The sequence below is a fragment of the Chiloscyllium plagiosum genome, unplaced genomic scaffold (assembly GCF_037043375.1).
Source record: "Chiloscyllium plagiosum isolate Xiang-an unplaced genomic scaffold, Cpla_swu_hap1 HiC_scaffold_16, whole genome shotgun sequence".
Classification (NCBI taxonomy): Eukaryota; Metazoa; Chordata; class Chondrichthyes; order Orectolobiformes; family Hemiscylliidae; genus Chiloscyllium; species Chiloscyllium plagiosum.
The window spans coordinates 92,578,073-92,591,201 of record NW_028270154.1 but is presented as its reverse complement, the minus strand read 5'-3'; positions in this window follow the sequence as shown (position 1 = coordinate 92,591,201).

The following is a 13,129-nucleotide window of genomic DNA, read 5'->3' as shown; positions in this document are numbered from 1 at the left end:
GATCATCCCATTACAAATTATTTACTCAAACAATCGTTCTCTGCCATCCCATCAACAGTCAGGATGAGAGATCAATCAATAACAAATAAACTCAGAGACAACTGAGATTGTCAATTAGAGCAGGCATATATTGAGAAAAGGGAATTACGCACAGCAGTATATGGAGCTGGAGTTGAATTTTGTTTCATTGCTGAAGTAGATAATGAATTAATGTAAGATGAAATCCTATTTCCTCAAAAAAAATTGATCATTTTAAAGAGTCTTATTCAAAGATTCAACGATATGCCACATCCTCAACCACTCATGTGAGAAAATATCCCTAAACCTGGGAAAGCAGGATGGTCAGCAAGGTGTTGTCTCAATGGAATATGGGAATGGGACTGAAAACAGGAGATGAAATAGGGCATCAATGGTGATTTATTAAATGTTAGACATGCTTAAGGATGACCTGTTCCTGTTGTTATATCATATGTCCCAATGGCTCAGTGAGATTAGACATTTCCTCATAGGTCCGTGAATAGACGGCAATATTCCTCATTATTCCAGAGCCAGAGTGAATTGATCATTCAACTGAGACCATATCGTTAATGTGAGACTCTTTATCAATGCAAGCATTTCAGTACTGGGATGTTCTAGAGGGCCAAAGTTATATGATCTCCATTACAGGATTACAGGTAGGCGAGGAAGGAGCTCAAAAATGGTCTGAGGAGAGCAGGAGGGGGCACAAAAAAGGCTTGGCAGGAAGGATTACGAAGAATCCAAAGGCATTTTACACGTATATGAGGAATAAGAGAATGATCAAAGGAAGAGCAGGGCCGATCAGGGATAGCATAGGGAATTTGTGTATAGAGTCTGAGGCGGTAGGGGAAGCCCTAAATGAGTTTTTTGCTTCTGTCTTTACTAAAGAAAAGGACCTTGTAGTGAATGAAACCATTGAGGAGCAGGTAAGCATGCTGGAACAGATAGAGATTGAGGAAGCTGATGTGCTGAAAATTTTGACAAACATTAAGATTGACAAGTCACCAGATTTGTCCACGGCTGCTTTGGGAAGCGAGAAATGTGATTGCTTCGCTGCTTGCGAAGATCTTTGTATCCTCGCTCTCCACCAGAGTCGTACCTGAGGACTGGAGGGAGGCAAATGTAATTCCTCTCTTCAAGAAAGGAAATAGGGAAATCCCCGGCAATTACAGACCAGTCAGTCACACGTCTGTCATCTGCAAGGTGTTAGAAAGGATTCTGAGGGATAGGATTTATGACAATCTGGAAGAGCATGGCTTGATTAAATGCAGTCAGCACGGCTTTGTGAGGGACAGGTCATGCCTCACAAATCTTATTGAGTTCTTTGAGAATGTTACTAGACAAGTCGATGAGGGTCGAGCAGTGGATGTGGTGTATATGGACTTCATCAAGGCATTTGATAAGGTTCCACATGGTAGGCTCGTTCAGAAGGTCAGGAGGAATGAGATACAGGGAAATTTAGCTGTCTGGATACAGAAATGGCTGGTTGACAGAAAACAGTGAGTGGTAGTGGAAGGAAAGTATTCTGCCTGGAAGTCAGTGGTGAGTGGTGTTCCACAGGGCTCTGTTCTTGGGCCTCTACTCTTTGTAATTTTTATTAACGACTTGGATGAGGAGATTGAAGGATGGGTTAGCAAGTTTGCAGATGACACAAAGGTTGGAGGTTGGACTGTATAGAGGACTGTTGTAGGCTGCAGTGTGACATTGACAGGATGCAGAGATGGGCTGAGAGGTGGCAAATGGAGTTCAACTGGGATAAATGTGAGGTGATGCATTTTGGAAGGTCGAACTTGAAAGTTGAGTACATGATTAAAGACAGGATTCTTGGCAGTGTGGAGGAACAGCGGGATCTTGGTGTGCAGGTACATAGATCCCTTAAAATTGCCATCCAAGTGGACAGGGTTGTTAAGAAAGCATATGGTGTTTTGACTTTCATTAACAGGGGGATTGAGTTTAAGAGCTGAAAATGTGTTGCTGGAAAAGCGCAGCAGGTCAGGCAGCATCCAAGGAGCAGGAGAATCGATGTTTCGGGCAGGAGCCCTTCTTCAGGAGTGAGAAGAGTGTGCCAAGCAGGCTAAGATAAAAGGTAGGGAGGAGGGACTTGGGGGAGGGGCGTTGGAAATGCGATAGGTGGAAGGAGGTTAAGGTGAGGGTGATAGGCCAGAGTGGGGGTGGGAGCAGAGAGGTCAGGAAGAAGATTCCAGGTTAGGAAGGTGGTGCTGAGTTTGAGGGTTGGGACTGAGACAAGGTGGGGGAGGGGAAATGAGGAAACTGGAGAAATCTGAGTTCATCCCTTGTGGTTGGAGGGTTCCTAGGCGGAAGATGAGGCGCTCTTCCTCCAGCCGTCGTGTTGCTATGGTCTGGCGATGGAGGAGTCCAAGGACCTGCATGTCCTTGGTGGAGTGGGAGGGGGAGTTGAAGTGTTGAGCCACGTGGTGGTTGGGTTGGTTGGTCCGGGTGTACCAGAGGTGTTCTCTGAAACGTTCCGCAAGTAGGCACCTATTTGCGGAACGTTTCAGAGAACACCTCTGGGACACCCGGACCAACCAACCCAACCACCCCATGGCTCAACACTTCAACTCCCCCTCCCACTCCACCAAGGACATGCAAGTCCTTGGACTCCTCCATCGCCAGACCATAGCAACACAACGGCTGGAGGAAGAGCACCTCATTGGAAAAAAGAAGGAAGAGAGGGGACCTAATTGAGGTGTACAAGATAATGAGAGGCATAGATAGAGTTGATAGTCAGAGACTTTTTCCCAGGGCAGAAATTGTTAACACGAGGGGTCATTGTTTTAAGCTGTTTGGTGGAAAGTATAGTGGGGATGTCAGAGGAAGGTTCTTTTTCGCAGAGAGTTGTGAGAGCATGGAATGCGTTGCCAGCAGCCATTGTGGAAGCGAGGTTATTGGGGATATTTAAGAGACTGATGGACATGCATATGGTCACAGAAATTTGAGGGTTCGTACATGAGATTTACCGTACATGATGATCAAAAGTCGGCACAACATCATGGGCTGAAGGGCCTGTTCTGTGCTGTACTGTTCTATGTTCTACTCATCGGTAAGGCCACCAATTCAACGTTTGGTTTTGTTTGTTTGAAAATAACTCAGTTGTTTTCTTTCAGAATAATGGTCAATTACCAGTTACCAACTGTATGAGCTAATTTCAGCCTTCACCGCTCTGCCTTTTGAACCTTCAGCCTGTTTGAGGTATTTTGTCACATCAAAATATTTGAGCTGGAATGACCATAGGTGCCTTTATAATGACTCTTTCTGGAGGTTACATCACAAAGATCATAATAAACTTCCCTCAGAATTCATGCTAAATGTTTGCATTGCTTTTCTTTCTCAGTTGTGATGATGTTGCTCCTTTAACAAGATTAGGTTATCCTTGGTTTCTTTTTCAGATGGGTTGCAAATACATAGATTCCGATGTGTCTGGTTTGGATGGGTTTTAGGGCCAATTTGATTTTAGCTAACAGATACTGCCTCAGACCAAAGGCTTTCGAGTTTTAAAAAACATTCTACAATGAAAGGGGAGTAGCCAGTTCTCCCAGCTCAGCTTTTCTCTGATTTGATTTTCTTTTTGGTTTTAGCAAACAGTCAGTTTTTTGAGGCTGTTGGTCAAATAAACAGCTCGATGCTGATCCTCTGTCTCACTGACATCTCTCCTGTAAGAACCTGTGTTTGATCTTATCTTGCAGGGATGTTGCCAGTATTTGGAACAGCATCATTAAGTTGCAATAAATTCGATTGGGTTTTTAAATAGCTATGTTATTCTAAATTTAGTTTTCTTTTGCTTATATGTAAATAAATCCTGTTTTGTTTAAAAATGAGTGGTTGCATCACTCCTGGAATATCCACTATACACCTGCTTAAAACAACTAGAACAGCTAGGGTGTGGGCTACTTTCTTGAAATGTTTTGAGAGGGTCTGGTCTGGTCTAGAACACATTAGAAATTTTCTAAAAATAAGATCAATTTAATTTTGTTGCAATGACTTACCAAGTACAACAATTTGGTTTACATCAGTGAATGGATGGTTTTTTACCATAGAAACTCCTGCGATACATACAAAGAAAATTACTTCAGCAACAGCATGAAACAATGATGGTATACAAATTTACTAATATAATTCATATTTATCTGAAGCATCATTCAATCACTGTTGCTGGGTCAAAATCCTGGAATTCCCTTCTTAAGGGCATTGTGGGTTAATCCACAACAGGTGGACTGCAGCAGGTCAAGAAGGCAGCTCACCACCACCTTCTCAAGGGGCAACTCAGAACAGGCAATAAATGCTAGGCCCAGCCAGTGATACTCACATCCTATGAGTGAATATAAAAAAAACAAATATACCAAATCAACAGAAATGATAAAGGAAATAATACAAGTGGAAGAATAGCCTTAACAATGAAGAAGTAAATCACATTTGCTTCTTCAATCACATGAAGTAGACATCACTGGCTAAGCCAGTATTTTTTATCCATCCCTGCATGCCCTTGAGAAGGTGGTGACAATCTGCACTCTTTAACTGCCGCAGTCCATTTGATGTTGGTCCACCCAGATGCTGTTACAGAATGAGTTCCAGGATTTTGACCCAGTGACAATGAAGGAACAGTGAAATATTTTTATGTTGGGATAGTGAGTCTCTTGGAGTGGAACTTGCAACTCTATTTGTTTCCATATCCCTGCTGGCCTTGTCATTCGAATTGTAAGAGGTTGTAGGTTTGAAAGGAGTTGTCAAAGGAATCTCGGTGAGTTGTTGCAGCACATCTTGTAGATGGTAATCACTTCTGCCACTGAGCATTAGTGATGGATGGAGTGAGTGAATAGTAACAGTGTTAGCTGAGGTGCCACTCCTCGTGAACTGCTTTGTCCTGGACGGTGTTCAGCTATCTGTGTTTTGTTAGTGCTGCCTTGATCCAGGCAAGTGAGGAATTTTCCATCACACTCCTGGCTTCTGTCTTATAAATGGAGTAGATGGTTCAAGTTTGGAGGAGTCTAGAGAGCAGTTAGGTGCCTCAGAATTACCAGTCTCAGACCTGCTCTTGTAGCCACAGTAATTATACAGCTGGTCCAATTCAGTTTCTCATCAACAGTGATGAAGAAATTCTCAGCAGTCAAACCTTCAGCATTAACAGTCTTTATTGCATGGCCATTGGGAGTAGATCTTTCCTCAGTTAGAGACAGGCATAGTCCGAAGTAATACAAAAGGTTACAGATTAAATAGCATTTTAGGCAGGGGCTGACCGTTAGTCACAGAAGTCATGGGGGTCAGGTGAAGTCAAAGGTCAGCCCTTGTTATTGCCACAGATATTTCCCCATCAAGCAGGCTTGAATGTTTGCACATACCAAATTGTTTATACAAAGTTCTGTAAGAATCAGGACAGATAAACGACACAATGCGCCATACACCATTATGAAAGCAGAACTAGTCTAGGGTCCGAGGGGGTGGGGAAGCGAGGATTCTCAGGCAGTTGCAAGGTTATTTTAGCAAAATAGTTACGGAAGCACTTCTTCAAAATGGCATGTCAGCAAACTGTGCTTTAACTTGAGAGACCAGTTATGTGACAAAATGGCTGCTGGCAGAGTGTGTCAAATTTTCTTCCACAAGTAGCAAACCCCAGGATGTTGATGGAGATTTCAATTATAAGCATCAGGAAATGAAAGGTAAGGAGGCAGCAGATTTTCTGGATAGATTTAAGATACAGAACATAGCGGGGGTTCCTAGATATAGGTTCTTGGTGGTGACTGTGAAGTGGTACCTTGCACAAATCGAGTGAGAACTCACGTGTTCTCTAAAGATAACTGTAATGTTAACTCTTGTAACACTGAGACTGGATAATTACTGAATACTTGTATCAGAAGATTCATTTACAAAGCGACTAAATGTATTACGACTCTATCAAAGACACTGGCATAGTCTGAGCTCTCCTTAACAGCAATTACTCAAAATGGAGCTGATAACTTTTACAGAAATATCATACTACATGTTATCACTCTAATGTCATCATTCATCTCTCTGAAAGCTACATGCTTGGCTGGTCATAGATACACGTATTATCACAGTAAGAACAATGATACAGTAGGGTGCCTAAAGGGAAACTGTAGTTAGTTTTGTGATGTCTCAGAATTCACAACCAATGAAGTACTTTTAAATTACTGCAATGTAGAAAATGTCGTGAATAGTATACGCACAATAAACATGTGATAATCTGTGGTGGTGCAATGTTGATTGGGGATAAATACTGGCTAGTAAATTAAGGTTAACTCTCCTCATAAAAAGTGACATGGGAGGTTTTACGTTGAATTGAGATGGCAGGTAGGGCCACAATTTAACAGATTAGCCAGTGATTATCACATTGTTAGCCATATTCATAGCTTTAAAATTGTGGGCTAAATATGGATATTATTCTGTGGTGCCAAAATAACTGAAGAAGAAGCAGAAACATTTCATCTGAAAGCAATTATAAAACAGTACCTTCATCAGTGTGCACTACAATATTGAGACAGTTTGTTATGCTCAAAGATTGGAGATGAACTGAACCACAACATTCTGACTCAAGAAGCAGAATCATAACATGGCTGTCAAGCGAGATCCTAATGCCCTACAGTCTTTGTTCTACTTGTCCATGACTTGTAATTTAATAAAAAGATTAATACTTCAAATTATTGGTCAGTCATTTATTTTCAGGGCTGAAGCTGGGAAATGGGACTAAACTGGACAGGTTTTTCAAAGAATTTATCTGAGTGTAATTTAGTGAATTGGCTCCTGCTGTGCTCAGATTCAACATGTGGTCCTGTGCTGCAGTTTCTCCAGTTAGCATCCTGTCTGTAGGTATATAACTGATGCTCCTCCTGCCATTTTCATCTATCCCCATTGCACCAGAATTGGTTACCTGGCTTTAAGGTATCAATATTCAATACCACTTATATCTAATTTTGTTTCCTGATTTGCTTCATAGCTGATCACCTACATTCAACCTTATGATCTTCAAAACATTTTGTTTTTTTCCACCTATCTCCTGTTTAACCATGTTACCTCTTTAACGTTTCAAAATTCTAATGAAAGGACATTAATCTGAAATTTTAACTCTATTTTTCTCCAGAATGATGCCAGAATCTAAGTATTTTCAACAATTTCAATTTGTATTTTGAGACCTGTTTGGGATTTTCTGCTTCTGTGAGATTCCTTTTATTCATTCATAAAATGTGGGCATCGTTAACTGAGCCAGGATTGATTGCTCATTATTAATTGACCAGGGGGCAGTTAAGAGTCGGTTACAAATCTGGAGTCACATATGGGCCAGGCCAGGTAAGGATGGCAGTTTCCTTCCCTAAAGGACATTAGTCAACCATTTGGCTTTTCCTCAGTAATCAACAAGACTCTTATTTCCAAATTTTTATTGGATTCAAACTTCACCATCTGCTACGATGGGATTCAAACTCTGGTACCCAGGGATTACCTGTGGCCTCTGGATTAACAGCCTAGTGTTAATACCACTGGACTATTGCACCCCTTAAAGATTCCCAGCATATGACTGTCCACCACTTATTTCAAGCTTGTTGTTTCAGCTATTGAATTACACGTCCACCAGTCAGGGCTGAGGTAATCAACATTCCCTCAGGAGTGTACCACATATTGTAATGATAGAACACACACAGTGAAGAGAAATTAAAGGGAATATCGGAGGTAGTCATAAACATCCATCACTGAATGTATCATACTGGAGATACATTCATACTAAAAAGATATTGTTGATCTTCTCTGAGTTCTTGCAAACAAGATGGTGACTAACTGTCATCAGAGAATTTACAAATCTGAAACTGAGGCCTTACATTATATTGAATATATGACAGGTACTGTCAGACTACAGCCTGATCAGACCAACACCACTAGTTATGGGTTTACAGTTTCCAGGCATCAGGTCAGACACTATCATAGAACAGGAAGCTGGAAAAACACAACAAGCCAAGCAGCATCAGGAGGTGGAAAAGTTGACGTTTCGGGCGTAAACCTTCTTTAGGAATGGAGGTGGGAGTGGGGGGAGCTGCTGATAAAAGGTGGAGATAAGCCTGCAGATGAAGAGATGGGAGGGGGCAGGGTTTTGGCTGGGGAGAGGGGCAGAGTTGTAAGGTAGTAATAGGTGAACATGGGTGGTAGGTACGGCCTGGCTGGGCAATGGGAGAGATGAATTCGGTTGGTAGCTGGAAGGAAGGGTCAGTCAGAGGAATGGAAAAGAGTGTGTGGGACTGGAAAAGAAGTCATGGATGGGTGGGAAGATTATTTGAAATTGGAGAACTCAATGTTGAGTCCTCCAGACTGTAGGCTGCCCAGGCGGAAGATTAAATGTTGTTCCTTCAATTTGTATCTGATACACTAGTGCATTAAAGGTGTGAGGTTAGAGTCTGTATGTACCCCAATCTTGAGTCAGTCTGGTTCTATTTCCAAAGTAAGAATTTATAAAATGTTGTATGGGTTGACTGCCTGCAGGTTGTATGCTTTTTAGGCAAAAATAGAATGTATCTGCAAACATAATTCTGCAAATGCAAATTCACCCCATAGACACGTGTGTGTGTGTGTGTGTGTGTGTGTGTGTGTGTGTGTGTGTGTGTGTGTGTGTGTGTGTGTGTGTGTGTGTGTGTGTGTGTGTGTGTGTGTGTGTGTGTGTGTGTGTGTGTGTGTGTGTAGGAGAGAGAGTAGTGTGAGCATGTGAGTGTGTGCGTGCAAATGTGAGTGCATGTGAGAATGTGTGTTTGCTTGGTAGAGTCTGTGCATGAGAGTGACGGAGTACAGGCCTGTGAGAGGGTGTGTGCATGTGTGTGAGTGTGAGGGGTTGTATATGCACATATGCATATGTACATATGCATATGTAAGTGTGTGTGTGTGTGAGAGAGAGAGAGAGAGTGTATAATGTATGGTATAGTAAGCCTGACGTCTGTGGTAGGGAGAAAGTGAGGTCTGCAGATGCTGGAGATCAAAGTTGAAACTTTATTGCTGGAACAGCACAGCAGGTCAGGCAGCATCCAGGGAACAGGAGATTCGACGTTTCGGGCACAGGCCCTTCTTCAGGAATGAGTCTGTGGTAGGGAAGCTATTGAGAAGATACTGAGGGATAGGATCTATTCTCATTTGGAAGAAAATGGGCTTATCAGTGATAGGCAACATGGTTTTGTGCAGGGAAGGTCATTTCTTACCAACTTAATAGAATTCTTTGAGGAAGTGACAAAGTTGATTGATGAGGGAAGGGCTGTAGATGTCACATATATGGACTTCAGCAAGGCATTTGATAAGGTTCCACATGGCAGGCTGATGGAGAAACTGAAGTCACATGGGGTGGAGGGTGTAGTAGCTGGATGGATATAGAACTGGCTGAGCAGCAGGACACAGAGACTAGTAGTGGAAGGGAGCTTCTCAAAATGGAGATCTGTGACCAGAGGTGTTCTACAGGGATCCATACTGACTCCTGTTGTTTTTGATATACATAAATGATTTGGAGGAAGATATAGGTGGTCTGAATAGCGAGTTTGCAAATGACAGTAAGATTGGTGGAGTAGCAGGTAATAAAGGGGTATGTGAGAGAATACAGCAGAATATAGATAGATTGAAGAGTTGGGCAGAGAAATGGCAGATGGAGTTCAATCCAGGCAAATGCGACGTGTTGTAATTTGGAAGATCCAATTCTAGAGCAAACTAAATGGTAAATGGAAAAGCCCTGGGGAAAATTGATGTACAGAGAGATCTGGGTGTTCAGGTCCATTGTTCCCTGAAGGCGGCAACGCAGGTCAATAGAGTGGTCAAGGCAGCATACAGCATGCTTTCCTTCATCAGACGGGGTATAGAGTACAAGGGTTGGCAGGTCACGTTAAAGATGTATAAGACTTTAGTTCGGCCACATATGGAATACTGCATACAGTTCTGGTCACCAAAAGGATGTGGATGCTTTAGAGAGGATGCAGAGGAGGTTCACAGGGATGTTGCCTGGTATGGAGGGACCGAACTATGAAGAGAGGTTGAATAGACTAGGATTATTTTCAATAGAAAGACGGAGGTTGAAGGTGGGCCTGATTGAGGTCCACAAAATCATGAGCGGTGTAGACAGGGTGGATAACAAGAAGCTTTTTCCCAGAGTGGGGGACTCAATTACTCAGGGTCGTGTGTTCAAGGTGAGAGGAGAAATATTTAAGGGAGATATGCATGGAAAGTTCTTTATGCAGAGGGCAGTGGGTGCCTGGAACACATTGGCAACAGAGTTGGTAGAGGTGGACACGATAATGCCACTTAAGATGTATCTTCACAGATACATGAATAGGCAGGGAGCAGAGGGATACAGACCCCCTTAGAAAATAGGTGACAGGTTTAGATAGAGGATCTGGACTGGCGCAGGCTTGGAGGGTGGAAGGGCCTGTTCCTGTGCTGTAATTGCCTTTGTTCTTTGATCTTGTTCTTTATTCTTTGTGGTGGGGTCATCTGTAGTGTGACATAAACCCAACGTTCTGGTTGAGGCCATTATCATGGGTACCAAACTTGGCTATCAGCCTCTGCTCGGTCACTCTGCATTGTTGCATATCCCGAAGTCTGTCTTGGAGGATGGTCACCCAAAGATCCAAGGCTGTGTGTCCCTGACCGCTGAAGTGTTCCTTGACTGGGAGGGAACACCCTTGTCTGGTGATTGTTGTGCAGCGTCCATTTGTTCATTGTCATAGCGTCTGCTTGGTCTTGCCAATGTACCATGCCTCGGGGCATTCTTGCCTGAAGCGTATTAGATCGACAATGTTGGCCGAGTCACATGAATACCTGCCACGTACATGCTGGGTGGTATCCCCAACCCTGCCACGTCTTGCAGTGGTTGTCATGACAGGGTTGTACAGTGTTATGGTCAATGTTGCCCTGAAGGTTGGGCAGTTTGCATATTATCTGAGCTGAGATGTCACTTTTTTTTATAAAACCTTAAGTTATCTCGAGAATGTGACTTAAAAGAAGTTCTTGGCTTTATATATTAATAAACCGACACCTGCAACCCATTCTAAAAGATGAAAGACTTAACAGTAATCTAAGTTTGTTCAATGTATCATTTTAATTGCATGACACTGTGATCTTTTGTTATAAATTCTGTGTCTTACGATCCTGTCCCACTAGAAGGAGCAACGCTCCAAAAGCTAGTGCTTCCAAATAAACCTGTTGGACTATAGCTTGGTGTTGTGTGATTTTTAATTTGTACACCCCAATCCAACACTGGCATCTCCACATCATAATAAAGAGGTGTTAGTCCTTTTGTCTTTTAAGTCAGTAAATGTTAGTAAAATACTAGGCCTACATGCTTGAAATAAGTTAGAAACTGTGCCCATACTCAATAAAAAAATGAATATTAAACTGATTACTGCAGCTGGGTTGTGAGGTTTATTTACTATTTGTCGGTATGAGTTTCATTCATTCGTGCAATTTCATTGGAAGCACTGTTTTGTCAGTTAGTTTCTTATAGGAATAATGGCCCAGTTAAGAAGTATTTAACAGATATGTACTAATTGGGAATCTATTCAGGTTCTGGAGATAGGTGGTAATGATTAACATTATAATGTTTCGTGGAGACTTGATGGGGATGGTATTGGTCTGTATGCTGCACTTATTCAGAGGTAAACACTGCTTGTAGCAAGGGCTGGTAAGGTGTGAAAATGCAGTAATGGGTTTGAAAGGGTTGTTTTAAATTTGGATAGCAAAATACACTACAGAACCGTGGTTTTACGAATGAATGAATGAAACTATGTTATTGAAAATAATAGATTAGGAAAGGGTTATGATTGAATGGACGAGATCTCGGTATTTATGAATATAGCGAGCTGGTGACTAAGTCAAAAAAAGAGAACCCATAACACAATATCTCACAGGCACTACCACTGTACCACAAGAGGTCCTAGATACATTGCATTAAAATAATTTAGAGTCATAGCGATGTACAGCATGGAAACAGACCCTTCGGTCCAACCCGTCCATGCCGACCAGATATCCCAACCCAATCTAGTCCCACCTGCCAGCACCTGGCCCATATCCCTCCAAACCCTTCCTATTCATATACCCATCCAAATGCCTCTTAAATGTTGCAATTGTACCAGCCTCCACCACATCCTCTGGCAGTTCATTCCATACACTTACCACCCTCTGCGTGAAAAAGTTGCCCCTTAGGTCTCTATTTTATATCTTTCCCCTCTCACCCTAAACCTATGCCCTCTAGTTCTGGACTCCCCTACCCCAGGGAAAAGACTTTGTCTATTTATCCTATCCATGCCCCTCATAATTTTGTAAACCTTTATAAGGTCACCCTCAGCCTCCGACGCTCCAGGGAAAACAGCCCCAGCCAATTCAGCCTCTCCCTGTAGTTCAAATCCTCCAACCCTGGCAACATCCTTGTAAATCTTTTCTAAACCCTTTCAAGTTTCACAGCATCTTTCCGATAGGAAGGAGACCAGAATTTCATGCAATATTCCAACAGTGGCCCAACCAATGTCCTGTACAGCCGCAACATGACCTCCCAACTCCTGTACTCAATACTCTGACCAATAAAGGAAAGCATACCAAACGCCTTCTTCACTATCCTATCTACCTGCGACCCCACTTTCAAGGAGCTATGAACCTGCACTCCAAGGTCTCTTTGTTCAGCAACACTCCCTAGGACCTTACCATTAAGTGCATAAGTCCTGCTAAGATTTGCTTTCCCAAAATGCAGCACCTCACATTTATCTGAATTAAACTCCATCTGCCACTTCTCAGCCCATTGGCCCATCTGGTCCAGATCCTGTTGTAATCTGAGGTAACCCTCTTCGCTGTCCACTACACCTCCAATTTTGGTGTCATCTGCAAATTTACTAATTGTACCTCTTATGCTCGCATCCAAATCATTTATGTAAATGATAAAAAGTAGAGGGCCCAGCACTAATCCTTGTGGCACTCCACTGGTCACAGGCCTCCAGCCTGAAAAATAACCCTCCACCACCACCCTCTGTCTTCTACCTTTGAGCCAGTTCTGTATCCAAATGGCTAGTTCTCCCTGTATTCCATGAGATCTAACCTTGCTAATCAGTCTCCCATGGGGAACCTTGTCGAACGCCTTACT